The sequence below is a fragment of the Peromyscus eremicus genome, chromosome 2 (genome assembly GCF_949786415.1).
Source record: "Peromyscus eremicus chromosome 2, PerEre_H2_v1, whole genome shotgun sequence".
Lineage (NCBI taxonomy): Eukaryota > Metazoa > Chordata > Mammalia > Rodentia > Cricetidae > Peromyscus > Peromyscus eremicus.
The window spans coordinates 82,035,441-82,063,093 of NC_081417.1; positions in this window are offsets into that span (position 1 = coordinate 82,035,441).

Below are 27,653 nucleotides of genomic sequence, written 5' to 3' on the forward strand. Positions count from 1 at the left end.
CTTTCAAATTGTTCTCTGCTTTGACTCGTATTTTATGTTACATGAAATTTATGTAATAAAATCACACATTTTAATAAGGTGGAGATTATTTAAAGGATATTCATAAATCAACAGAGGTTTGGTTCTGTGTTTATCCTTATATGTTATGTTTATTAAGCAATTTTTATGCCCTGAATACGACTCAGATATTTCACTCCTGGGAAATATACCCAGATGACTCTATACCCTGTAACAGGAATACCTGCACATCCCTGTTCATTGCTGCCATGTTCACAGTGGCTAAAAAACAGAAGTACTCTAGAAACTCAACAACTGATAGGTATATAATGCAGACATGCACAACATAATATTGCTCAGCTGTAAAGAAAAATGAAATTATGATGTTTTCAGGGAAATAGGTAGAATTGAAAAAAACAATATTCCAAGTGATGTAACCCAGACACAAATGGTCAAATGCCACACGTTTTCCTTCATCCAAGGACATGAGGATGCTAACTTGACTCTTTAGGATGACATGTTTAATATGAAGTAGCTTAGCTTTGCAAATCAGAAAATGAGGAAGGGAAAGAAGGAAGAGGTTGCCTTAGGTCTCTTAAGGATTGTGGACTGTAGGTAAAAAGAAAATAAAGCCGGGGGGGGGTACAGTGAGCAGAAAAGCCTAGGCAAGGAGGAATGTGGGGAAATTGGGGAAAATGTAGGTAAGGGATAGGGGAGGATTTGTAGGGGTAAAGGGAGTATAAAGAAACTGGAAAGCAAGAAATGCCTACCGATTCAATAGCAGGTGAATGTTGGAATTGGGTACCCAACTACACTCTGTAAGGATTCAAGACCCATAAGGGTAAGGGAGACCACTGCCTGGTAGTGTAAGCTTAGCTAATACCCAGGTCTGGGGAGGTAGTAGGCTAATTCAAAGGTTTAATTCTCATGGTTAAGTAAACAGACACAACAGTAAACATACTTCTACATAGCTATGCTTATACTCATTGACAAAACCAGCTCCCAGTCTTAATCACAGAAGTCTCTCCTTACAATGAACAATGGTGAATGCAGAGATTCATGGCTCCCCTAGATGCAGAAAGAAAGTGAGAGATACAGATACAGGCCCAGCCCTAAACCAGTCACATCATGCCCTCTAAAGCTCTGGGAATATCATGTAAGGAGGGCAAAACGTATATAAAAACCAGAAGATAGGGTGAAGGAATACAAAATGCCATTCTTCAGATCTGATAGAGTGACTGCAACCATTAAACTTACATCAAGTGTAGTTACCTACATGGGGCCCACACAAGACTGACCCCATCAACAGTCAGTTAAGGAAAGGACCTTATGAGATTCTACTATTTACCCCATTGGCTAAAGCTTAAAATATATAACCTTTATAATCCTTTGTCAATATTAATTAATATCTCCTGTCTTGGTCCATTGAAACTGCTCTAAGAAAATGATTTACAGTATTAACAATCAACAATTTATTGTTCATAGTTCTTGACAACTGGAAGTCTATGGTCAAGTTTCCTATGGATTCCACATTTTTTGAGGGCCTATTCCTTGTAGATGACCTCACATAACAGAAAGAACAAAACTTCTTTAGCTTTTGTAATAAGAGCAGTAACTGCACTTGTGAGCAAGAAGCCATCCTGGCTTACACACTTCATAAAGAACCCAACCTTTTATAATCTCATCTGGGGCATTAAATGTTACACCATATGAATTCATAGAGAGAAAGGACCTTGACATTCAGGCTATAGCACAACCAAAATTCAGGTGCTATAGCAGGCTACCGGTGTCTAAATAAACAAAACTAAATAGTATATTGAGTAAGGTGCAGTGAAAGGGTGAAAAGTGAAGAAAGTCTGAGAAGCCATGAAGCATGTAGGTGTTAGAGTCCTGTTCCATCTCGATGGGGAAAGGAGAAGCAAATGAGTTGGTCAAGCCAAATGGAAGAAGGAAGTTTTTATTTTTTATTTCATTATTTTTTATTGAAAATCAATTTTTTCATACAATACATTGTGATTACGGTTTCCCTTCCCCTAGCTCCTCCGAGATCCCCCTTTCTTTACCACTCATCCAAATCTACATCCTTCCCTTCTTTCATTAGAATACAAACAGGCATATAAATAATAATAATAATAATAATAATAATAATAATAATAATAATAAAATACAAAAACAAACAAGAATAAGAATAAACAAACAGAAAAAAACCTAAGGAAAGAAAGCTCAAGGAACATTTTTTTCCCTATATGTGTATCTATCTACCATATGTGTGCCTGGTAAGAGGAGGGAGTCAGATACTCTGGAACTGGAGTTACAGAGGGTTGTGAGGCTTCATGGTGCTGGGAATTATACCTGGATCTTTTGCATAAGCAACAAGTGCTCTTAAATGCTGAGCTATGTCTTCAGCCCAGGTGATGTAATTCTTATTACAGAGCACCTAATGTGCAACGTGGAGCAGAGTTATATAACACTTCATGTAGGGGCAGAGTTCCAGGTACAGGTTGAATGTTCAATACATGTCATTTCCAGATAAATAATCTGAATGCAAAGATGAGTTCACACCCCTCAGAAGTCCATTTCCCCAAGGGCATGCATTTTAGTGGGAAGAATGAAGAGACACAGTGTAATGAAAGAGAAAGAAGCCAATGGTGGAGTTGACACTGTGACGATCAGGTATTCCACCTTCTTCTGACAGCCTCCCGATTATCTGCTGACCCTCATCTCCTCTTCTGAAAACTTGGCCTCCTCTTGGGTGTTCTAAGTCTTCTGGTTTAGCTGTTTCCTTTGTTGGGTGCTCCACCTTGGCCTGCACCCAAGTGCCTCCTGCAAATGTTTATTTTTATAAATGTTGCATATCCAGGGCAGGAGATAGGGAAAGGGGTGAGCCAGAGTCATTTACGAAAGCACTTTGGCACTCTGCTCTGGAAGTCATTTCCGCAGGAGGCTGCCCTGGACAGAGTGCACTTATTCTCAGACCGCCCATTCCCACTTCCAAGCAGAAATCATTGCAGTTGTTATTTACAGTCAGAAGCCCTGTGGAGCTCTGAGCCAAAGACTCCTTTCCTGAAAAGCTGATGGTGGCCTCCAGTATCCTGCCTTCACTTTAGCAGGGACGATTTTCTGTATTCTTCCATGAAATAACCTGATTCACGAATGAGATGGAGAGTGGGATGAGGAATTATAGGCTCTATGAAACACCAACAACGAGATCAGCTTGTACAAAGCCTGTCCCAGCTACTGGGGACACAGTCTCCTGGGAGGTGGGGGGAGCAGAACCAAGGGGATGCTATCTTTTATAAAGGACACATCATAAGCTCTTTACCTTAAACATATGAATCACAAAATTCTAATGAAAGAGAACATGATACCGCTTTTATTATTGAGGGAAGGAAAGTGTGAATGAAGGATGAGGTGGGTAGAAGGAATGAAAAGAGAATGGATGAGTTTCCATAACTTGTGCGAAGCAGTTGTTGAATTGCCTCTGGATCTATTTTATCCTCATCACCCTTCAATCTAGCTTTCACTTCCACCTTTCCACCAAAATGATCGCTAACAAGGTGATCACTGCCACTCAATTGGCCAAATCTCAAAGTTTCCCCAGGATCATGTTGCCTCTTCCATTTATCATCTTTTCATTCTTGGAACATTCTCTTTACTTGACATCAAGACCTCCTGCATGCTCATGGTGAATCTGAGTCTCAGAGTTTCTGGTGAGGATAATATGCTGGACCATTCCAAAGCTTGGCCTTGGAAACCTTCTCTACCTCAACTCACTCAATTGTTGATCCCATTTACACTTTGCCTTGAAGGTTACCTGCATACCATTTTGTCCCCATCCTAGGAAATTTCCCAAAAGCCCAGGTTGATATCTCTTCTTAGATGCCTCTTGCTTGCCATTTTCAAAATTAAACTTTCCATATTTTCTTATTCAATTTGCACTGTGTGTGGACCTTTGGATCTCAGTTATACCATCTTCGTCTTTCCTGCTACATCCCCTTTGTCTCATAGCCCAGCTATGGCAGACTGCTTTAGTCACTTCCAGAATATATTCTGCTTCTAGCTTCTGTCTGATCCATTCACTGTCACCAGCATGAAGGTATCACTATCACTGTGCAACTTTTCTCAGCCAGATTGCTTCATGGTCTCCCTGCCATTAGGCTCCCCCAATGCAGCATGATCTTAACTCACTGGCCAGATAATTCTGATAAACAGATCAGCTCATTTCACTGCTCAGTTCAGAGTTCTCCTACGGCCTCTATGTTCAGAGAAAAATTGAAAGTCATCAAAACATCAGATAGGGCCCCACTCAATCTGGCCTGAAATCTTCGTTAATCTTCTGTCCCACCTCTTTTCCTCTGCTCTAGTGACAGTAGCTTCCTTCTTCCCTGCCTGAAATTCTAACTTCTACACTCCTAATAGCTGATTTTCCCTTCCTCTAGGTCACTGAACCAAATTGAACTTTCTCCTGGAGGACCTGGCACATCACTTACTATACTTACAATTAAAACTCCAGCATTCATTTTCTGTCCTATAATTGCTTTATTCTTCTCAGTAGCACGCACTTACATCATTACCTGTATATGTCTGATTTATTTTGCTAATTTTTCTCTATCTCTTCATACTAAAGTTAAGATCTCTGAGGGAAGATCTCTCTGCTACTTTTCTCACTAATAACTATGTGCCTATCATCTATCTGTCTGTGCTCTATGTATCATATATATGTATATGTATATATATATATGTATATATATATATCATAGAAACTATATAATAGCATGTAATTTGTATGTATTAATTGCAGCTTAATTATTGCAATATATACATCTGCTGTGGGATGTTCTGTATGGCAAATGTGTTGCTGATTGGTCAATAAATAAAACACTGATTGGCCATTGGCTAGGCAGGAAGTATAGGCGGGACAAGGAGGAGAATAAAGCTGGGAAGTGGAAGGCTGAGTCAGAGAGACACACCAGCCACCACGATGACAAACAGCATGTGAAGATGCCGGTAAGCCACGAGCCACGTGGCAAGGTATAGATTTATAGAAATGGATTAATTTAAGCTGTAAGAAAAGTTAGCAAGAAGCCTGCCACGGCCATACAGTTTGTAACCCATGTAAGTCTCTGTGTTTACTTGGTCGGGTCTGAGCGGCTGTGGGACTGGCAGGTGAGAGAGATTTGTGCTGACTGTGGGCCAGGCAGGAAAACTCTAGCTATATACATCATTTTCAAGAAGTATATATATGTATATATTAGATTTAAAACAAATATTTATCTTTTAAATGATTATGTATTAAGTAAATAAATACAAAAGGAAAGAGAAAGGGAGGTTTCATAAAGATTTGGCATAGATGAGGTCATACTCATAAATAAATAAATAAATAAATAAATAAATAAAAATACTTAGTATATTCTAGGTACCATGCATGTCAAGTGGCATATAAATACCATCTCATTAAACTTTAATGACACTGTGAAGTTTATGAAATTGCTGTCTCTGATGTATAGATTAGAAAACTTCTGTGTCAAATGCTTTAACTCACTTTCTCAAAATCAATCAACAACTTTTAAAATAGCCCCAAAGTAAGCTGTTTTCTGTCTGATTCCCGACTATGGGGTGCCATTTTACAAATCTCTCCTTAGGAAGGACTATTCCACTACAATTAAACAAAGAAGTAAATCAAAGGAGGTTATATGCAAAAAGCGTGGTTAGTTGCTTATGAGTGTATTTGTTTAATTATTTAGTAACTACTATTAGCTACTACTATTCCTATTATATGGTATGCTATATCCATAAGAGGAAAAAAAGTAACAAAACTTTGCCCACTTTTAGCGAGCTCACCAGCTATTACAGCTACTGTTGTTCTAAATCTATAATAGCTTACTTCTTTAGGTGCACAGAGAAGGGAAGAAATTATTGTATTAGGGGCAGACAGTCTTAAACAAGGAAGTTCTAAGAGATGTCTGATGTTAACAGTCCTACAAAATGACTCAAGACCACACGGAGGAAGTCCATTCCAGGAAGAAGAAGCAGCAGGAGCTAAGGATAGAATTGGGGCATGGTAGGATCCATTCAAGGGAAAGAGCTTTGCAGGTGTTATAATTAGATGAATGAAGGTGAAGTTAGAACTTTAAGGGCAGTAAGAAACCATGCTGTGGCCTGATTAGATATGTTTCGTTGAAATCATTTTGAGAGTCACCAGGGAGGATAGATGGTCAGAGACAGTAACGGGAACAGGATGTTAGGTTAAACCTCTTGCAATATCTGGGAAAAGATTATGAAACTAGTCCTTGGGCAAGGGAGGTAGGGATGAGGTCTCAGGTGAACACTTGACAGTATTTATCAGCCCTTCTCAAATATGACTGGCCATTAAAATGCCTGGGAAACTTTAAAGCACTCTAGTACCCAGAATGTAGCTTGAACCAATTAAATTGACATTTCTGGAGAAGCAAAAAAACAGGGCTTCATGTGTGATTGCAATGTGTGTTCACGTGTGAGAGCCACTGATTTATGAATTAGTTTATCTGAATGATTAAGGTTTTTATGAAAGGAACAAAGTGGACTTAGAAAAAAATTTCAGCCCATGTGATCCAGAGACCTCTTATTGCTTCAGTGTTTTATCCCCAAATCAGAATTCCTACAAGGGGGGCTTGTTGAATTGCTTGAGACAAATGATGTTTTGCACAGCTAGATGCTATGGTAGCCCATTGTTAGGATTAAATGTGACAGTGGATATAAATAAGTGGTGAATCACAGAATGAGTATTCAAAATTGGCAAATGAAGTACATTCGGTTTTATAATTATTTAATTTGGTTTAGTTAAGCCTAAATCTATAAGTAAAAGATGATATGCCCATGATGTTTGGTCCTCAGGGTTGCTAACACCGTTTCTGTGAATTATCCAGTAACCTGGAAGTAACCCTTGTTTATCTGAGAGATAGTTCATATCATTGATGATGAAAATTTGGTCTTGTTCACTGCCAATGTGATTGCTTAAATTACACAAACAAAGCAAATTACTAGGGGAAAGGCTAGAGCCCCAAAACTGGAAGAAAGACTGGCATGTCATTTACAGTTTGTTCTAAGCCACCATTTTCTTAATGGTAAGGGAAACATAATAGTAAATCACGCTGTGGAATGTTTGTGGAAGAGCTAAGTGCCGTGATAATGCAGGAAAACACATCACAGTATGAATTTAGGAATCATTCAGAGTGCAGGAAGCTGGAAGGGAAGAAATGGAAGGGACTGGCAGCAACACAGTCAGGAACAGGGAGTTCCAGCGTTGAGAACTGTGCTGCAGAGTCTGCACAGAGTATGTCAGCTGGGGCCGTGGTGTTCTTGTTGGTTTAATGAGCCCTAGAATTAAAGAATATTTACATAAGTGGTAATTAATTGCTCTCCTTCAAACTTAAGCTTCCCAGTGCTGCAAATAAACAGAGCTTAGCCAATCACAGCATTTCTCAAGAAGAAACATCTCGCAGCTGGTTTTAAGACTGGAGATCTTTGCTTCCTGGGTCCTAACTGAAAGAACAGCAAGTCACATAGCATTACAAGAGGTGTCTTCTCCAGGAACCCCAAACCATTCATTAAAATTAGTTTTATGTGGCTGAACCTCATGAAATCCCTTTATACGACTCCATAAATGCATATTTACTAGAGAGCCGATGACAATATTCTCTAATATTGTTATAATCATGAAACAAGGCATCATTTAAGGAGGCATTATTTGGTACATATCAATCTCTATACACCATGTCTTGTTTATGGATTTTTTTTTCATCCCAAGAGGGAATGAGAGGTAATTTTATTATCTATATTTTCCACATGGAAAAATGTGAGTCCTAATAGCCAGCGATTCCTCATGGTCAGACTACCAATATGTAGCAAGATCTGGAATGTAAATAACTCTACTTACCTTCATGGTCTGTGGTTTTTATTTAAGGCCTTGGAGTTTAACCTACTATTTTTTTTTAACATGGTGACCAGTAGGACTGATTAAGGAAGGTGGCAATTGATTTTATCAGTAAGAAAAGAAAAAAAAAAAAAAGCCTATTCTGTGAGTCTTTTGATGTCAGTTTTCATACACTCAAGCTAAAATTCAGTTGGTGTCTGTCCTGTCAGATTTACTACCATTTGATGACAGTGTATAACGGAGGTTCTTCAATTTGTGGCCACTTATATAAACAAAGTGGATATTTCCAAAATAGTAAAGGAAGCATCAGGCAGATCCAATGAGTTATATCCACTACTCTTTAAACAATAAAAAACATAGTCCTAGCTTCCTGCACAAAACCTACATGATATCAGTCCAGTTATAATCCTAGCATGAATGCAGGAGGAGGTTCAGAAACCCCACACATAGCCACGGTGTATTGGCAATTGACAACTTCACTGGAGGAAGGAAGTCCACTGGCAAGTTGCCTGTGCTTGTGATGATTTGGAGCTGTGAGGGGATACATAGGGGGGAGCAGCTAAGGGTAGGTGTTTGGAAGGAGAGAGGAGAAATGGATATAATGAAGATGTATTGCATCTGACTATAACGTTTTTCAAATTAAAAATAGGAATATGCTCATTTTCCACTTAAAAGGTGATTATTTTTAAAATGTTGATAGTTATTGAAGTTCAAACATTATATGCTATTTTTCTAATTTTATAGTTGATTTTTTTCTTTATAAACTTCTGAAAATAAAAATACCTATTTCTTATTACTCATTTCTTATTACTGCCAAAATATGAGTTAATAGCCAGTGGGAGAAGTTTGTAAAGGGAAGAGTTTCCATACTACTCATGTGGCTCAGTGGTACAACATGCGGACACTGACTATCAGTAGCATCCTCAACAACCACTGTCCAAAGTCACTTTCTCCTTGTGCATGCAGTTTATTCTTCATCCTTCCTCCAGTTGGGAGGAAAGTGCTGCCTCCACTCCAGTGTAGCTTGAGTTTTCCTGCCTGGCCCACAGTCAGCACAAATCTCTCTCACCTGCCAGTCCCACAGCCGCTCAGACCCGACCAAGTAAACACAGAGACTTATATTGGTTACAAACTGTATGGCCGTGGCAGGCTTCTTGCTAACTGTTCTTACAGCTTAAATTAATCCATTTCTATAAATCTATACCTTGCCAAATGGCTCGTGGCGTACCGGCACCTTCACATGCTGTTTGTCATCGTGGCGGCTGACAGTGTCTCTGACTCAGCCTTCCACTTCCCAGCTTTATTCTCCTCCTTGTCCTGCCTATACTTCCTCCTGCCTGACTACTGGCCAATCAGTGTTTTATTTACCAACCAATCAGAGCAACACATTTGCCATACAGAACATCCCCCAGCACTCCAGACAGCAGAGTCATGCCACACACTCTGCCTTCATCAATCTTCACTTAGCTGCCAGCAATATTACCCCACAGATAAAGATGAGAAATTCATAAGTCACCATCTTTACAGATTTCCCTTTTAATGGATGCAGGGAATGCCAATCTAAATGGAAAGAATACAATACAACTGAAGGCTCAAGCTTATAGGACCTAATTTTAAAATCAGTACCAGCCTCAAAATCTAGCTCAAGATCTTTGCTTAAGTATTATGTGTTTTATCTTTCATAAGAATAGAAATTAATGGTGCCATTTCCTATAGTACTTTGAAATACTTTGTGGGGAAATGTTGATATTTTTATGTGCAGGGATGTCTTTTTAGTTTCCCTTTCCTCTTGCTGTAATAAAATACCTGGGGGAAAAAACTCAAGAGGTAAGATGTTTCTTTTAGTTTACAGTTCCAGGGTACAGCCCATTATGGTTTAAAAGTCAAGGTAACAGAAGTTTCAAGCATCTGGTCACATGGCATCCATAATCAGTAAGTAGAGAGACAGAGAGAGAGAGAGATTAATACATGTTGTTGCCCAGTTCCCTTTCTCCATTTATATAGCCCAGGTTCCCAGCCAGAGAATGGTTCTACCCATAGTGGGAAGAACTTTACACCTCAATGGACTCAATTAAGATAATCCCTCACAGACATGCCTCGACTGATCTCCATGCTTATTCTATATTCTATCAAACTGAAAATTAACACTACCACAGTTATATACCCAAATCTTTTTTGTTTTTTCCATACATCAATTACTTAATCGATGCAGGAAACTCAATACCTGTACCTCAATATCATCCTTTCTTGGTTGTAATCAATTTTTGAGAACTTGTGCTCTGATGTGACTTGTATAGAGAAATCCAGGTAAGAAAATTTCTGCTAGTAGCAGAGAGACATTGGGCTTTTGGTCCTGGATGGAAGCTACAGCTCTCTGAGTAATAAAACTAACATTTGAATTTCTGTCTCCTCAACTTATTTGTGTAACTTGGCTTCCAAGCTCCAAAGTTTGGGAGGCTTCGTAAAACCTCCACAGTATTTAATCAAAAACAACCAGGGATCAAATGATTGACATGGTGCTTCTGGATCTGTCCAGAGGTACATTTTCAGGTGTTCTTTCTTGTGATGTACATTTATGTGGAAGGTTACTTGATGCATCTAGTCTTCATTATTAATAAGCAGTGATTAAGCTTTAAGATTTTTCAAATGCAAAGCATATGTAAATGGAAGAGCATAAATGTAGAGATGAGAAAGGGGCAAGTAGTCTCTGGGAATTGCCAGGTTAGTAGTGAGAAAAGAAGTGCATGTATATTTATAGAGCTGGACAGAAAACCAGAATCTAAAAAAAAAAAAGCAAGAAATGCATCAGATGAATCAGGTAAATGGCTGTCATTAACTGGTAGACAGCAATTACAGTTAACTGTTTTTATTCAGTAAGGAAGCATTTTTTTTTTCCTTTTTTGAGATGGGATCTTTCTATGCAGCTAGCCATGGCTGGCCTGAACTCAGAGGGTTCCCCCTGCCTCTGCATTCTCAATGCTGCATTTTAAAGTCAGGTACCATCATACCAGATTGGTTTCATTTTTGTGATGAATAATGGACTTTTGAGTAAGCTACAGTCCTTTGGATCTCTTGGTTTGCACCTGAAGATAGAGGAGGGTCATTAGGTGGCATGAGTGACTAAGGTCTTCTCAGGTTGACATGTACTAATCTATTCACTTTTATTTCTGTGGGTTTTATAAAGGGAGAAATTCAAGAAATGCATCCTTAAGGCTGAACGAATGATCTTTGTGCCTGAAGGGCTGAGAGGCAAAATGAGAAAGCTCCCTGCCTCACAGTGGACATTGTGATTCTGAATAACTTCATTTTGTCCTGGAACAGCATCAAGAAGGAAACATACACTGACCTGATGTCTGGATGGCATGTACTATTAACATCATCTGAGATACTACTTTCATGTTGTCTCTAAACAAAATTAAGACTAGCTTCCAAAGTCTGTGATATGTCTTTGCTCTAGAAGAGGTAAATAGTGGGGCTAACACAAGCTTTTGCTCCCATCTGTAAATAAGCAATGACTTCTGAACAGATCCAAAAGAAGTCCATAGAGAGTGATGTTGGCAATTCTCACACTGGAAGATGTAACATTGAAATGAAAAGATCTGGAATTGTTTTCAAAATATATGAATATCTGTGTCAGTGTCACAGAATCAGAATATTTATTTCAGTGTCATGAAAGCTTGACTAAGAAGATAGGGAGTGCAGCCAACATCTCTCTCAAGTTTTTGTAACTGAAAATGATAAAACAAAACAAAACAAAAAAACTCACTTTCATATCCCTCATATTTGAGGCATAGAGTCAAGAAATAAGAATAAATACTGAGTGATTTCTATGTGCCAGACACACACACACACACACACACACACACACACACACACACACATATATGTATATATATTTCCATTTTGTGACATTATGAGATATCTATAACATTAATCTGTTATCCTGATATTATACATTAAGAGACGGAGGTATATAGCACTGCAATAATTCACTGTATCTCACACATCTCATAAGTATCTAGGTGGGACTGAATCCTTGCCTATCTCTCAAAACTCTGCTCTAAATCACAATAGTAATGACATCCCACATCTGAGGTGTATGACAAGACTGTTCATCTCCAATTTCCTTGTTGAAAATCAGCTTTCTCTGAAATGAAACCCTTTAAGATCTGCCTTCTTATCTCCATTCTGCCAACTTTACCCTGGTCCAGGGCATCACTGCTTCCAGAACTCTGACTACTGGCTTCATTTCTTAAACATTTCCTGGCCTAGGTATTTTCACCTTTCATTTTACCTGACCGCTGTGATGATTTCTCATACTAATGCACCCTCTGTCATCCCCAATACCAGCAACAGGTCTAACCCTTATTTAACCTCTTCAGTGGCTCCATTGAGCATGACCTAGTTACAGTGTAAAACAACTCTTTCAGATTCTAGGCTTGGCTTCAGCCTCTCTTTTTTTCTCTCTTTTACACTGTTGTTATTATTATTTTTTTTACTTTGTTTCCTATTCACAGCAACACTCTGTTGCTTCCAGGAAGAGACAACATCTTTTGAATCTCATTATGCCTCCTCTCCATTGTTTCCACATAACTCCTCTTTATCATTCAGCTGCTTATAAGCCCTTGTAGATGTCACCTCTCCAGTGTCTCCCTCCAGCCACGCTTCATCTAGGTTAGCCACCCTTCCTGTGTATCCCCATTCTCTGCTGCTCAGACCTTAGTCACATTATGTCTCCCAAATCCCTGTTTTATTCTTTTGTGTGCCTCAGCAGATTGGCTGTCCTATTAGAACAAAGATTTTTTTTTTATCATCGTGTTTCATTTATTACATTTGTTGCACAAATAAAATAATAAATAAAAGAACAGATGAAAGAAACTTGGGTTAGAAATTAGAGAAACTGGAATCCTGTGCCTTTGTTTCTCTTGATCTCTAAAGATTCCTGGAAACTTGAAATGCAAAAGTGACTAACAAAGAGGGAACTATGGCAGCATTAAAGTCACTAACAATATTAGTGATTATTCCTGTTAGATTCTTGCATCCTGAAAAATAGAAGAGTTGCACACTCAGCAGATGTGCTCTACATATTTTGCACATCTGTCTGGAAGAACAACAGCTGGGGGATTAATGCTTCATTAACCTTTCCACTGCAAGATACCGTATTTCAGATAACTGAAAAGAAGCTTGTTTGTCTTTGGATGCCTTTGATGTGCACAGAGGCAACAAAAGTCTAGCAAAAGCAAGGGAAAGGGAAAGTCTTCAAAGTTTCTTATACCAAGAACATGGAAAATGTAAAACTTCATTTCAGTAAGGGTACCATAAAGTTCTATGTCCCCCAGAGACCTTTCATAATTATTAATTGAATTGAATGCGAATGGAATTAAGTCAGAAACTGAGGAGTGGCTCTTTTGTTTTTGTTTTTCTCCTGGAAGAATTTAAAGAGATCTGAGAGATTTTTACTATCTTGAAATAATGGAAAATTCTAGATGTTGGCTATCCTTGAGGAGGAAGAGGAGGGGTGAGAGAAGAGAGAGAAAATTCAAGTAAGCAGTTGGGGTCAAGTCTCAGTAGTTCTACTCAGCCCACAGGCAAGTTCCTCAGAGGAGCCTTAGTCTTATAATCTGTGAGCTGGAGATACTGATTCTCATTTTGATTATGTTATATATTTATGATGAAAATTAAACTTATATTTACCCTCAATTTTAATTTATAATCTACATTAAAAAATCACTAACCTATTCATCCAAATCTTATCACCATCTATTTCCAGAAAACCTTATTTTGACTATGTTTAATGAGAAAAGCTCAGCTCTCCTTCTGTCTCCATCTTTCTTGCATATTTTATCTATAACAAATGATTTTCCTTTCTTTGATTTGTCATTTGAGGCTAATGTCATAAAATGAAAATTTTAATACTAGTTTGAGGATGGTTTTTACTTCCAAATTATTCTGATTTCCAAGAGAAGCAGTTGTTGTTCAGAAGACAAATGTTCATGTTTGGATTGAGATCCTGGAATTGTAGACTTCCAGGTCTTGTATCAATAAGTTACAAGGAAAAAATGCAGGTAGAATTACTCAACCCACCTTCTAGTTTGGCCCAATTAGAAGAACAGACTCAAGAGTCACATTGGGAGCCACCTACCTTCTCCACTAGAATTCATGATGCAAAGGTAATCAAGGAAAGCATGCACATCCACAGGTAACAAGTTAATTTAAAAATGAGAGATTTGCTATACCAATGAAAAAGTGATCTCTAACATCTATATAATCCAATGGGGGTACAGTAATTCACAGATATGTGTAGTAATTCAGTATTTTAGGTAATTTGCAGTTTCATCAGTCAGGGATATGGGATAAAAAAAGAGAGGTGTATTTCTCTTCTAGAAGTCCACTCATGGATCTGCAAGAAATCATGAAGGAGATTTTAAAGTCAAGACATCACAGATTTCCAGGTCTCAGCCTGATGCTATACAATATATAGAGGTAAGATTCAGTATGGGAATCAGCACATATTTGGGACCTCTGAGGAATTTTTATTTCCCAGATAAGGTGTTGTGTGATCTTCCAAAATTATGCACTTTTTAGGAGCTTTAGTTATTGTGAGAAAATTCATATGTAGTCTATTTAATAGAACACTGTAAAATTCTCCACAAATATGTTGATTCCAATCTGAGATATAGTGACTCCCTTCTGAGAGTAATGTTGTGTGCACAGAGCCCTTAGGTCATGTGACCAAATCTGGAGGAGATTTTGATTGTTCCTGGGGAAGTGCTTCTGACATACATGCAAGAAGCCAAGGATCTACTCCCATCAACAATGCACAAGGAAGTCCCTTTTCATTCTCTGATAAAGAATTGTTCAAGCCTGAGTTCAATATAGTTGAATCTGAAAAACACTGATTTAAAAGCTGTACATAATCAAAGTTTGAAGCTGGTATCTGAATAATAATGTTCAAGAAACTTTTTTCCTCAGCCAATCAGCAGCAAACCAATCTCCTAGAGTGAGGATTGACAAGGGTAGGAGGTAGATAAAAGAAGGTGAGAGCAATTAGAATATGATGTGTGTGTGTGTGTGTGTGTGTGTGTGTGTGTGTGTGTGTGTGTGTGTGTGTAAGGAAGTGTCAAAAGACAAATTCAATTAATAAAAGTATATACTTTATGAAAAAATGTTACATTTTAAAAGGAGAAATTATTTCCTAGTTTAAAACCTTTTACTCTGGCTTTGCTAAGGTGTTACTGACAAATAGAAATGGTCTTTATAACCTCACACAGGTGTATGTGGTGTGGGCATTTAGGAGAAGATATTTTCTCTTAGCAAATCTCAAGAGGAATTTATTATCATTCTCACACTGTATACTATATCTCCAGAAGTTATTTATTTTGTGTAGGTGAAATGTCATACTTTTTGGCCAACATCTATTTCCTTTCATCCCTCAGCACCCCTGCCTGTGTTCTCCGCTTTACTTCAAGTTAACTTTTTTAAGATTTGAGCACACTGAATGGTGTTAGGAAAACTAGACACCCCTTTGCAGAAAGAATTAGACTCCAATCTCACGTCTTATAAAATTCCAATTAGATGAATTAAAAAGTTAAATGTAAGACCTGCATCCATGGAAAATACCAGAAGATAACAAGAGAAAGCTTCTTACATTGGTCTGGGCAATAGTTTTTCAGATAACAACTTACAAGCAGTCACCCAAAGCAAAAATAACCAGTAGGAGTGCATTAAAACAAAAAGTTCAACAGCAAACCCTATCAACTGAGTGAAGGGATAAAGTATAGATTAGAAGGAGATATTTGCATGTGCATCTCATAATGGGTTAATCAAAAATACTTAAAGAATCCAAGCAACTCAACAGCAAGATTGTAAAATGAGCAAATGATCTGGAGTTACAGTTTCTAAAAGAACACATAAATAAAATTGGGTGTGTGAGAAGATTCTCATCACTAACCCTAAGGGAGATGGAATGAAAACTCTAAAAGATATCCACTGTATGCTTGTTAGAATGACTATTGTTAAATAATGAGAGAGTGTAAATGCTGGTGAGATTGTACAGTAAAGGGAATTTTTGTACTTGGCTGGTAGGGATATAAATTGACACAGCCACTGTGAAAAAAACATTATGAGTTCCTCAAAAACATTAGTACTTCCAAGTGAATACACATGTCTTTTGGGTCTGTATCCAAAGGAAATGACATCAGTGTGTGAATGCTACAGTTCTATGATTATACCATTAATTATCACAGCCAATATATGGTATTTACCAGTGTCCATCAGTGAATGAATAGATAAAGCATAAATACACAAAAGTGTTATTGATCCTCAAAATGAGAAAATTTGTCATTTATGATGCCGTAAAAACCATAATTATTATGCTTTCTTTGGACTCATCCTTATGGAGGGAAATATGTTGTAATCATCTGAGGTAATGTTTTGTTCAAAAGAATATATGCTACAAAGATCTACATAATAAAATTTTTATATGACTAAATATTCTAATTGGTGCAGTATAGACTGGCAGTGATGTCCATTTGTGCAAAGATTTAGTTTTTTAAACGTTTCAGTTAAAATCAATTAGCATGTAATAGGTATTGACAGTAGGTTTGGGAATATGCAAATGATTCAATAGGTTTTTTTTCTGAAAATCACAGACATTTGTATGTATTCTGTGTATGCAATTTTGTTTAGGAAAAGTTTGTTGATTTTTTAATTACTGCAAGGAACAGATGTTCAAATGAATTTTTGAGGCGAATAAGTCATCTTATGAAACTTAATTAAACAGTTAATATAAATAATTAACTCCCTCTAACATAACATATGTGGTGTAGTCAAATATGTATTCATACTCCAATAGTTCTTATATTCCCCCCAGCTAAATTTTTAAGTGCCCAGAAAATAGTAACTCTTAGATTCTGCTTAGGATTATAGCTAGCACATAAATTAAGGAAAATGCTTAGAGAGGAGGGAGTGGTACTGAATAAATTTACTGTAAAGATGGACAAGAAGCCTGAGAAAAGATTACACTGATAGAATAATAATTATCTTTAAAGTTATATTGAGGCACTAGAGTGGTGTTTCAGTGGTTAAGAGTGCTTTATCCTCTTTTAAAAATCCAGAGTTTGGTTCCCAGTCCCCACTTCTGGTGGCTCACAAGCACTTGTAACTCCAGCTTCAGTGTATCTGACTCCACCTTCTGACCTCCCAACATACTCACATGCATATGTACATACACACACCCATACAGACATGCATACTTAACACATTAAAAAATAAAACAAATATTTAAAAATTACACACGTATTGAACTATACTTTTGATGTGTTTTCTAAGATTAACCTTGTCCTACCAAATAGATCTTATTCTTTTCATTGAATCTAGTGTATAGTCCCATATATAACAACATTGTCTATCAGTGTGGAAGGAAGGGAGCTGAAACAGATCCATCTGAGTCTTAAGGTTGGACTTTATAATTGAAGGTTGCATAAACCCCTTGATGCCTCATTCTCCTATGCTTTGGTATACTGGAGTGTATTCTCCCACTGTTTCATTGAAGGGCATTTGAGGTAAAAATAAAGAAAAGTCCTTTTCTAAACACTGAGCTGCAGGTATTTTGAGTACTCCAAGCCAGATTAACTCTCCCTCAAGTGTCAGACAGCTAAAAATTTCCAGGAATTAGTAGCTGCATTCATCAACAATAAAACAGTTTTAATAAGTGTTTCCTAAAAAGAGGAGGCACATAAATAAGAGGGCAGGAGGAGAATGGATAGAAGAGTGAACAGGAAGGGGGAAAGAAGCACCTCCAAGGCTTCGACCTTTCAGTGTTTCCATGTCAGTGATGCCCACACTTCACTTCCTTCCCAGACTGTAGATTCCACGTGACCACTTGAAACACTCTAGGAATGGGGGCACATGCCTATAGTTCTGGTGCTCTCTAGGCTAAGGGACTGATTATTTGAATGCATGAGTTTGAGACCTGCCTACATCATATAATAAGGACCAGCCTAAAAAGGATAAAATTAGTACAATATTGTCCCTGATGTCAGAAAGAACTAAATGGAGAATTTTAGAAAGAAAAGAATACCTACACATAGACTTTGAGGAGGTTTACTTTATCAGAATTTTTCCTTCCCATGAAGCGGACCTTAAATTTAATTAGAAAGCAATTGTTTACACCCTGAGCATACTTGCCACCATTGCAACAGTGAGCATATCTTGTCTGGAAGATTGGTATTGTCGCATGCAGGGTCTACAGCTTGGAAAGACCATGTATGTCCTTTCTATCTCAGCTGAGTACAGCTAACTACATAGCAGTACCTTACATTACTATGAATGCTAGGGAGCGAGCTTCCAGCTCAGTTACAGCTTAATTTCTATTTAGAGTGTACAGTATCTTTACACAAAAGATCTTGCCATCTAGTTCTTGTGGGAAACTAAGAGCAGTGGGAATAGCCTGCATTAATTTGGGATATCTGGGGTCTCTGAGGCCAAGAACTCAAAGAAGATAATCTGTGCTTTGCACTGGGATTTTTTTTTTAAAGACTTGGCTTCTAGGAGCATCATTATCAACTGCTCCATACCTTTGTTCAAACTCATGTTTTAATGTCGAGAATTTTAACTTTTTAATTTTAGCTTTATTTATAAATTTTACTTGGTTTATACAGAAGCAGTTTTCTTTATGATTTTCCTACATACCTTTTATTTATTTTGATCTTACCTCCACCTTTCTCCATCTCTCCCCTCCTATTTCCAGTTAAACCATTCTGTGCCTAACATCATCATCCCATTTTCACATATGTGTGTTGCTTTCCCCCTAAATGTGTCTCCCAGGGGTCCCTTCTTTTTTCATAGCCTTGGCTGAGGAGGCAACCATCCTGAGGTTTTGATTAATGGTCATGTATCTAAACTGCATCCCGAATAATTATTTCTATACCCATAGGCCTGTGCTTCTGTCAGCACAGATAAGTAAAGGCTTCCTTTGGCAGAGGGTAACTGTTAATGCACAGACTCCTAACTGGTCAGAATTCAGACAATAAATGGTTGTTGAGTGCTTAGCTCTAAATGGAACACCTCAAATGCCCAGCAAGTACCACAGAAGAGAAGACAGACATATTGTAAGCAGAGGATGGAGAGGAGGGCTGTCATCTCCAATCTTCCGCATATGGCTTGACTGTCACAGTCCTCAACACACAGCAGCTAAGGCTACCTGCCCAAAAGAAAATACATAAGAATAAGAATGGATTAGTTAAAAAAATAATAAAAATGAAGGAGTGAATGAATAAAAAAATGGGAAAAGAGGAGACATCAGTAGTTGGAGAGGGATAAGAGAGGATAATGGGTGTAACTGTGATCACAATACATTATACACATGTTTGAAGTTGTCAAAAATAATAAAGTAAAAATAATCTAATAAAGTAAATAAGCCAGGAATTTTAAATTATACACCATTCTGAGTAGGGTCATGAAATCTTGTATCATCTCCCTTTGTCCCACCCAAGATGTCCACCATTCATTTACTCAGTGTTCCCACACATACTGTACACTCTCTGCCTGGTACTAGCTACATAGTCACCTCAGCTGTCACACTCACTGAAGTACACTCACAGTGCCTGTGTTCAAATAATACACCACTTGATAACCATCTCAAAGGGCAGGAGTTCAGATGTTGGCAATATATTCAAGATTGGTGCTGAACAGATCAAAGAGAAGCCCCAAAGGATAAAATCCTGGCTTAAGAGTGGGAAAACACACACAAAGTTTGCTACAGGTGATAACAAATTTCCCCCACCTAAAATCCTGAGCAGGAAGGAGAGACTGTTCACCTCAAACTGTTTAAGGCATGGACACAAGGAATGATAGGTGTTTAACTGAAATAGAAAATGAATTAAATTTCTCTCTTGTATTGGTTCATTGGTTGCAGTTCTGTCTGGACCCTCCAGCCATTCTTTCTTGGCTCTCGGAGGATACACACTCTTTAAATAGATCCTAGCCCTGAAGAATTTCTCCAATAGTCCCCTGCAAATCTTCAAGATGAGTGGCCTCTCCACTCACCCATGTCTTCCTCCCAGTGCAGAAACTGGTAGGTAATTCTCCTTTCCATCTACACATTTGTCTTTCGCTGTCTCAGGGAACTTCTCCAAAACTTTCTCTTTTAGATACCTCCTCCTTAGTGTACACCATCAGCTCTGATCCCTTGTATTCAGTCTATTAGCTCCACTACACATACTCCCAGATGAACTGCAGGTAAAACACACTCCATGTCTTCTTTCACTAACATCCGTACTTATTTCCTCCCTTTGCAGCTGGATTTCGACTAGAATTTTCTAGATTCCCTGTTTCTGACTTCTCATCTCCATTATTCAAATCAGCCAATTAATATCTACCTTTCTTCCTTTCATCCACTCCTCATCTTATTGGCCTGTGTGGTAGTTTGAATGTAATTGGCCACCATAATCTCATTAGGAGTGGCACTATTGGAAGGTATGGCTTTGTAAGAGTAGGTTTGATCATTTGGAGGAAGTGTGTCACAGTCGGGTGGGCTTTCAGGCTTCCTATGCTCAGGATACTGCCCAGTGTGCCAATTGACTTCCTGTTACCTGCAAGATGTAGCATTCTCAGCTCCAGCACCATGTCTGCCTGTAGGATGTCATGCTCTCTATTTCATGACAGTAATGGACTGAACCTCTGAAACTGCAAGCAAGCCATCCCAATTAAATATTTTCTTTATAAGGATTGCCATAGTCATGGTGTCTCTTGACAGCAATACAAATCGTAATTAAGACTGTGTGTGCATGTGCCGTTTATAAGTGTACACTGAATGAATTTAATTTGTTTTGACTCACCTCTTCACTATCCTTATCCAGATTTACCAAAGACCTTTCTGTTACTAACTGCAACAGGCTCGCTCAGTCCTCACCTAGGGGACTTACTCATAATGCATGAAACTGCGGTTACCACATCTTCTGGGTTTCTGATTTTTTTTTTTTTTCTGCAAAGCTGTATTAAGATATAGTTCACATGCCAAAAAGTTCACCTTTTAAAATTCAGTGGTTTGGATGTAGTCATAGACTTGTGTAAGTCTAACCACTGTGGAATTCCTGAATATTTACATCACATCAAAGAAACCCAAATCTAATAAGAGTCACTCCCAATTTTTCCCTTTCCACCCAGTCGCTGGCAACCACTAATCTACTTTCAGTCTCTATGGATTTGGCTATCTTTAACATTTTATATATGTGAAATCATCCAAAATGTGGTCTTTGGTAACTGGCTTCTTTCACTTAGTAAAATGTTTCAAGATTTTTTTTCATAGTCCTGCAGATATTAATGCACGATTCCTTTTTACAGCTGAATAGTACTTCATTTTTTGATATACCTTATTTTCTTTATGTACTTACATGCTTATAAATGGTTACCTTAGATCAGTTCTGAGCTAGTGTAAGAAATAATGCTATGAATATTCATATTCAAGATTATGTACAGAAGTACATTTTCATTTGGGAGGTATAATACGCTTAAAACAGGAAATAACTTTTAAAGAACTGTGAAATTGACTTCCCTGTATGTGCATGATTTAACAACTCAATTATTAGTATATGAGAGAGTCATTTTATCCATCATTTCGATGTTTTTCAAACCTGTTATTGGATTTTAAGCTTTTGTTATCTTTCAGGGTATAGAGTCTTGTGATTTTTGAATTTTTATTAGTTACCATTGATTGTGTGTGTGTGTGTGTGTGTGTGTGTGTGTGTGTGTGTGTGTGTGTGTGTATTCTTCAGATTTGGAAGTATGTATAATTGGTTGTGAGCTGCCCACACTGGGTGCTGTGGACCAAACTCAGGACCTCTGGAAGAGCAGAAACACTGGACTCACTGAGCCATCTTTTCTAGCCTCACTGTGATTTGGATTTGCATTTTTCTTATGGTTGACAGCATTGAATTTATTTTCATGGATTTATTAGCCATTTTTTAAAAATCAGCTTTATGAAGAATTGAATAAGCAAACTCTCCTAGTTGTTTTTTGTTTTTGTTTTTATTTTTGTTTTTTGTGCACACAACAGGAGCTAGATTTATCTGGAAAGAAGAACCTCAATAGAGAAAATACCTCCATCAGATTGCCTGAGGGCCAATCTGTAGGTGATTTTCTTGGTTAATGATAGATATGGTACCAGCCCTGGACAAATGGCCCTGGGTGGTTTAAGAAAGAAGGTTGAGCAAGTGATGGGCATAGAGCCAGGAAGCAGCATTTTTTCATGGCCTTTTACACTGTTCTTTCCTCCAGATTCCTGCTTTGAGCTCCTGCCTTAGTAAGCTGCAAAGTAAGTGTGCGTTCCTCCCCAGGTTAGTTTCGGTGATGGTGTTTTATCACAGCAACAGAAAGCAAACATTGCCTCTCTTAACTACTTCAGTCTTATAATTTAGTTGTAACTCTTTTTTATAAACTCTGGGTTCAAGTCCATTGTCAAAGTCAAGATTTCCAAATATTTTTCTCCCATTTTCTGTGTCCCGTTTTCATTTCATTTCATTTCATTTACGCCTCCTTTAAAGAAAGGATATTTTAATTTGATTGAAACTTACTCTATTTTCACACACTTTTTGAGTCTATCTTAGAAATGTTTGGCATTTATTAAACCCTTTAAATATTGTCTCCATCCACTTTCTCTCTTCCCCTTGTAGGGCTCAATTGCTCACTTGCTCTGTAGCATCCCAGTGGGCCTCTATTATTTTCCTAATTGTTTCCATTACTTTATCATTCTGTTCCCGTCTGTATAGTTTTCTCTGATCTATATTCCAATTTAGTGATATTTTTCTGGTATCTTCCACCTGATATTGAGCATGTCTATCTAATAAATTATTCTCCTGTGTTTTGAGCTCTAGAATTTCCATTTCATTTATTTTGTTTAATTACATGTGTGTGCATGCCCATGAATGCAGGTGCCTGTGGAGCCCAGAGGAGGGTGTCACATGGCATTGAGGTGGAATTACAGGCATATTTGAGCTCAGTGAGGGTGTTGAAAACCAAACTCAGGTTCTCTGGAAGAACAGGAAACACTCTTAATGACTTAGCCTCCTCCCCACCCTCTATGTCATTTAAAAAATATGTCTGCCCTTACTGAGACAATTCATTTTATTAGACAAATTCCTGCATTCCCTTTTTTATTAAGATATAATTTCCTTTTGTTCCTTAAATATATTTAAAGCTTGATTTTACAACTCTAACTCTGTCCAACATTTGGACTTACTCAAGCACATTGTCTATTTACTTTAATAAAACACACACACACACACACACACACACACACACACACACACACACACACACACATTTGTACCCTATCTTCCTGATCCTTAAGTGTGTATTGGTATTCTTGGTATAAAACTGGACATTTTCAGTAATTTAATGTGTCAACTCAAATTAAGATCCCTTATTCTTACTTCCTTAGATGTTTATATGGTTGTTACTTGTTGCTGTTTCAACTAGCATTGAAATTTGCTTTCAGGTGACTTCCTTGAGCAAATTCTCAAAAATCTTTACTACACATGGTTGCTGAAGTCTGAGACTCTGCAGTTAGCTTGGTTCTCAGACAAGATAAGGTTTTCAGTAAGTACCTTGAGCAGACAAGTCTTTTATGCTTTGCTAAGGGACTTTCCATTGTGCGTGTGAGTTGGGTTTCAATATCTTTGATTAGCAGTATGTTCTCCCTTATATAGAGGCTTTGCAGCAGCCAGGCTAAGATGGTCTGTGTCAGTCTTTACAAGGCATATTCAGAGCTCTGAATATGCACATGTTTTCTTGAAATCCTGAAACATGTTAAATTAATTATAGAATCCCTGGAAGCTTATCAATCTCCAGGGTTTTGTTTGTGGTAGATTACGGTGTCAGCATTGGTCTGTGCATGAAGAGACTAGAGGGCAAATTCAGATGTTGTTCTTTAGGAGCTGTCCACCTTATTTTTTGGATAGATGGTCTATCACTGATGTGGGTCATGTTAAATAGGCTTAGCCAGGCTGGCCAGAGAGACTCAGGGATCTTTCTCTCTCCATCACCCCAGTGCTGGGATGAAAGGCATGTGCCACCATGCTCAGCTTTTTACATCGGTGATGAAGATCAAACTCATGTCCTCACATTTGCAAGCAAGTACTTTACTCATAGTGTTACAGTATTTTGACTAGCTTCTTATTTGCTCATTGATACTACCATCTCAAGCAGCTTCAGATTAAATAGTGGAGAGCCAGGCCTCTTAGTATAAATGGGTAACCAACTACTCAGGAGTGTGAGGCAAGTGGATCACAGTTCAAAGCCTATCTGGGACACAACACTGGTTCAAGGCCACCCTGACAATTAGTAGTACTCTCTCTCAAAATAAAAACTTGAACATGTTATGGGGATATAGCTCGGTAGTAGAACTCTTGTTAATCATATTTGAGACTCTACTCAATGCCCAGAACCTCAAACACATTAATTAATGGTCACTAATAATGCAATGGTTTGAATGATAAATATCCCCTGTAGACTCAATTATTTGAATATATGATCCCAAATTGGCTACAGTGTTTGGGAAGATAATGGAACTGTTGGATTTAGACTCTTGCTTGAGAAAGTACTGGGACAGAGCTGTGAGGCTACATAATACTGTTATACTTTCAGACTTCTCTTTCTGATTCTTCTGCGTAGGTGGAAATATGATCAACCAGGTTCCAGATGTCACGTCTGCCTCTTCCACCATGGATGGACTCCACCTTTGAAACCATAAGCCAAAATAAATTCTCTTCCATAAGTTTCCTCTGATCACGATATTTCGTCACATCAACAAAAGCAACTGATTTGCATAGTTTATGAAAAAACACCGCCTAACTTTCTCCACATCAAATAACAACAAGCCATATGAGCTGAGTTCTTTTCAGATGCACTAGGCAGATCTTGTTCTGTCAAGCCTCTGAGAACAGAGCTTTAGGGAAATATATAAGGATTTTCTGCCCCCCCCCCATTAACAAGGCTATTTCTCATAGCTATAATGACCGCTACACTTCTGGCTTTCATGACTATTACCTGGGAAGAAGGAAATCCAATAGTGTGTTAAAATACTACAATGCTTTGCTATTCTAGGACTCACTTATTCATATTTAATAAACACTCTTCAGGCTTTGCAAAGTATTCATTAAAATTTAGAGTTCTGAAAAAAAAAAAGATGATTTTAACCATGTTCCCTTTGTACTCCTTTCTCATGAAGTGGATTTTCAGAGGTTTTTTCTTGATATTTCAAAATTGCTCCTTTTCTTTTTTAAAAAACTTTGTGTATTTATTCTTTGTGTCTTTCACATAGTGTATCTCAGTCCCATTCATTTTTTGTCCCTGCATATCTACCCTTTGCCCTTGCAACCCCCTAATCAAACCAAATAAAATAAATTTTAAGAGGAAAAAAGGAAAAGGAAAAAAACTCTTGTCATGAAAGCTGTAATGTGACACATTGAGTCACACACTAAACCCTTTTATCTATATATCTTTATATGTTGGTGTTTATTGCAAAGAGTCATTGGTCTGGTTTGAGGTCTCTAGTTTCTGCTACACTATCAATTCTGGGCAGTCACTGAGACTCCTCTTGGATATCCTGGTTGCCCTGTGTCATGGAGATCCTCCAGCTTTGGGTCTGTAGGACCTGCCCATTCACAAGATACAGCAGATCATAAATAGGGTGGATGTTGGGGTGCGCCAACTCATAACCCTGGTTCTGGGCCTGGGTAGATGCAGGATTGGTCAGTCCACCAGCTCTCCCCTGTCTTCACCACCAGGGTGAGCTCTCCAGCATTGCCTTGGCTAGTTCACCTCTTGCAGTTATGAGCAAGGGGCAGTGCCAGTTCTGCTTTCAGGCCCGCAGGGCCAGTTTTCCCACACCTCTACCTTCAGGGGCAGCTCTACTATATTGCTCAGGCAAGATGTAGGGGCCAATGTCCTCACTACTGAAGCTGGTGGGGGCAGGGACAGCTCTCCTGCCCTCATGACCTCAGGGCCAACACTCCCACCTGCCACTGCAAGGGGCAGGGTGGGGGGCATCTCTCTCCTCCCCACACCACCATATGTCAGATGAGGGGTGGGGCTATATCTCCCATGCTCATTTTCTCAAGCTGGTTCATCTGTCAATAGGGTCAGCTCTACTGTGCTGCCCAGGTAAGGAGCAGGGCCCACTTTCCTGACTCCTGAAGCTGGTGAGGGGGAGAGTCAGCTCCCTTGTCTGTAGCAGATGGTAAAGGTGCATCTCTCTCCCATCCACACTGCCTCATGACAGATGAGTATTGGGGACAGCTCTTTCATGCACATAACATTGGGACTGGCTCACCCACATCTCTGCCAACAGTGTTGGCTCTATTGTGATGCCCAGGTGAGGTGCAGAGCCTGCTCTCCCAAATGCTGTAGCTGGTGAGGGGTAGGAAGAACAGCTCTACTGTTCATATGACCTTAGGGCCAGTTCTTGCCCCTGCTTCAGGCGTAGGGGGTCAGGGGTGATCTTTCCCCCACCCATACTGCCATATGGCAGATGAGGGATGTGTGTGGCCAGATCTCCCATGCTCACATTCTCAGAGCAGTTCATCTATGCCCCTGTCAACAGGGTCAGCTCTGTTGTGCTGCCCAGACTAGGTGCAGGGCCTGTTTGCCTGAGTGTTGCAACTGGTAAAGGGGAGGGTCATCTCCCTCATCAGCCAGAGGCAGTAGGGACAAGAGGGGAGGCATCTTTCCCTATCTCCCCCCGCCACCACCATAATGCAGTTGAGGGAAGTAGTACTTAAATTGCTCCTTTTCTTAATGTTGTCTTATTTCTCTGGCTACTTCTATGAATGAAAAGGAATTTCTTCTTGACATGTGTGGTACTTACCTGCTGTAAGGTTTTAAGGGTGTGGAGTTCTGTATTAGACTTTCTTCCACATTATCTCACCTCTTACCATCATCTTGGGTATCCTGGCCCTCTGTTATGGCTTCACTAACATCTTAGTGCCTGTGAATTCTTACTTGACTTTTTAGCCCAGTGTTCCTTCTGATGTTCACTGTCATACATCTGACTGAAGACATCTCTTAAAGGCCCTGCAGGCATCTTGCCTCTAATCTAATCCATTCAAAAACAAACTTGCATTTTTTAATTAACATTTGTTCCTTCTACTATGTAATTTCTGTGTTCACTGATCACAATCAAGGACACTATAGTATACATACCCAGGAACCAATAGCCATCTCCCTTTCTCTATACTGTACAGCAGCTTCTATGGTCATTTTCTTTTCTAATAATCCCATTTTCTTGCTTTTTGACATTAATGCTTCTTATTTTTGTGGCTTCCGATTGAGTTTAGGTTGGAATCAAAATTCTGTAATGAGAGCAGTAAAGGGCTCTGGTGTTTGGATTCTGCCATCCTCTCTATTACCTTTCCACTCTTATCTCCACAAACCTTGAGGTTTCTTTCTCATATTTACATGATCTCTACTGCATATCCAAGAGAAATCATGGTGTGCTTATATTAGTTTACTCATATTCTTACTTCCCATGCTGCCTCAAATTTGATTCAGTTACTTTCAACCAAAGGATCCCAATCAACACAATAACTTGATGAGAGAGATGCAGCCTGGGGAAGCTGCAGGGGACCAAACCAGGGTGTCTGAATGTGGGTGATAGTTGCATGATTTGGTCTGCTTTTGGGGCTTCTGGCAGTGGGACTTGGATTTATCCCTGGTACATGAACTGGCTTTTTGGAGCCCATTCCCT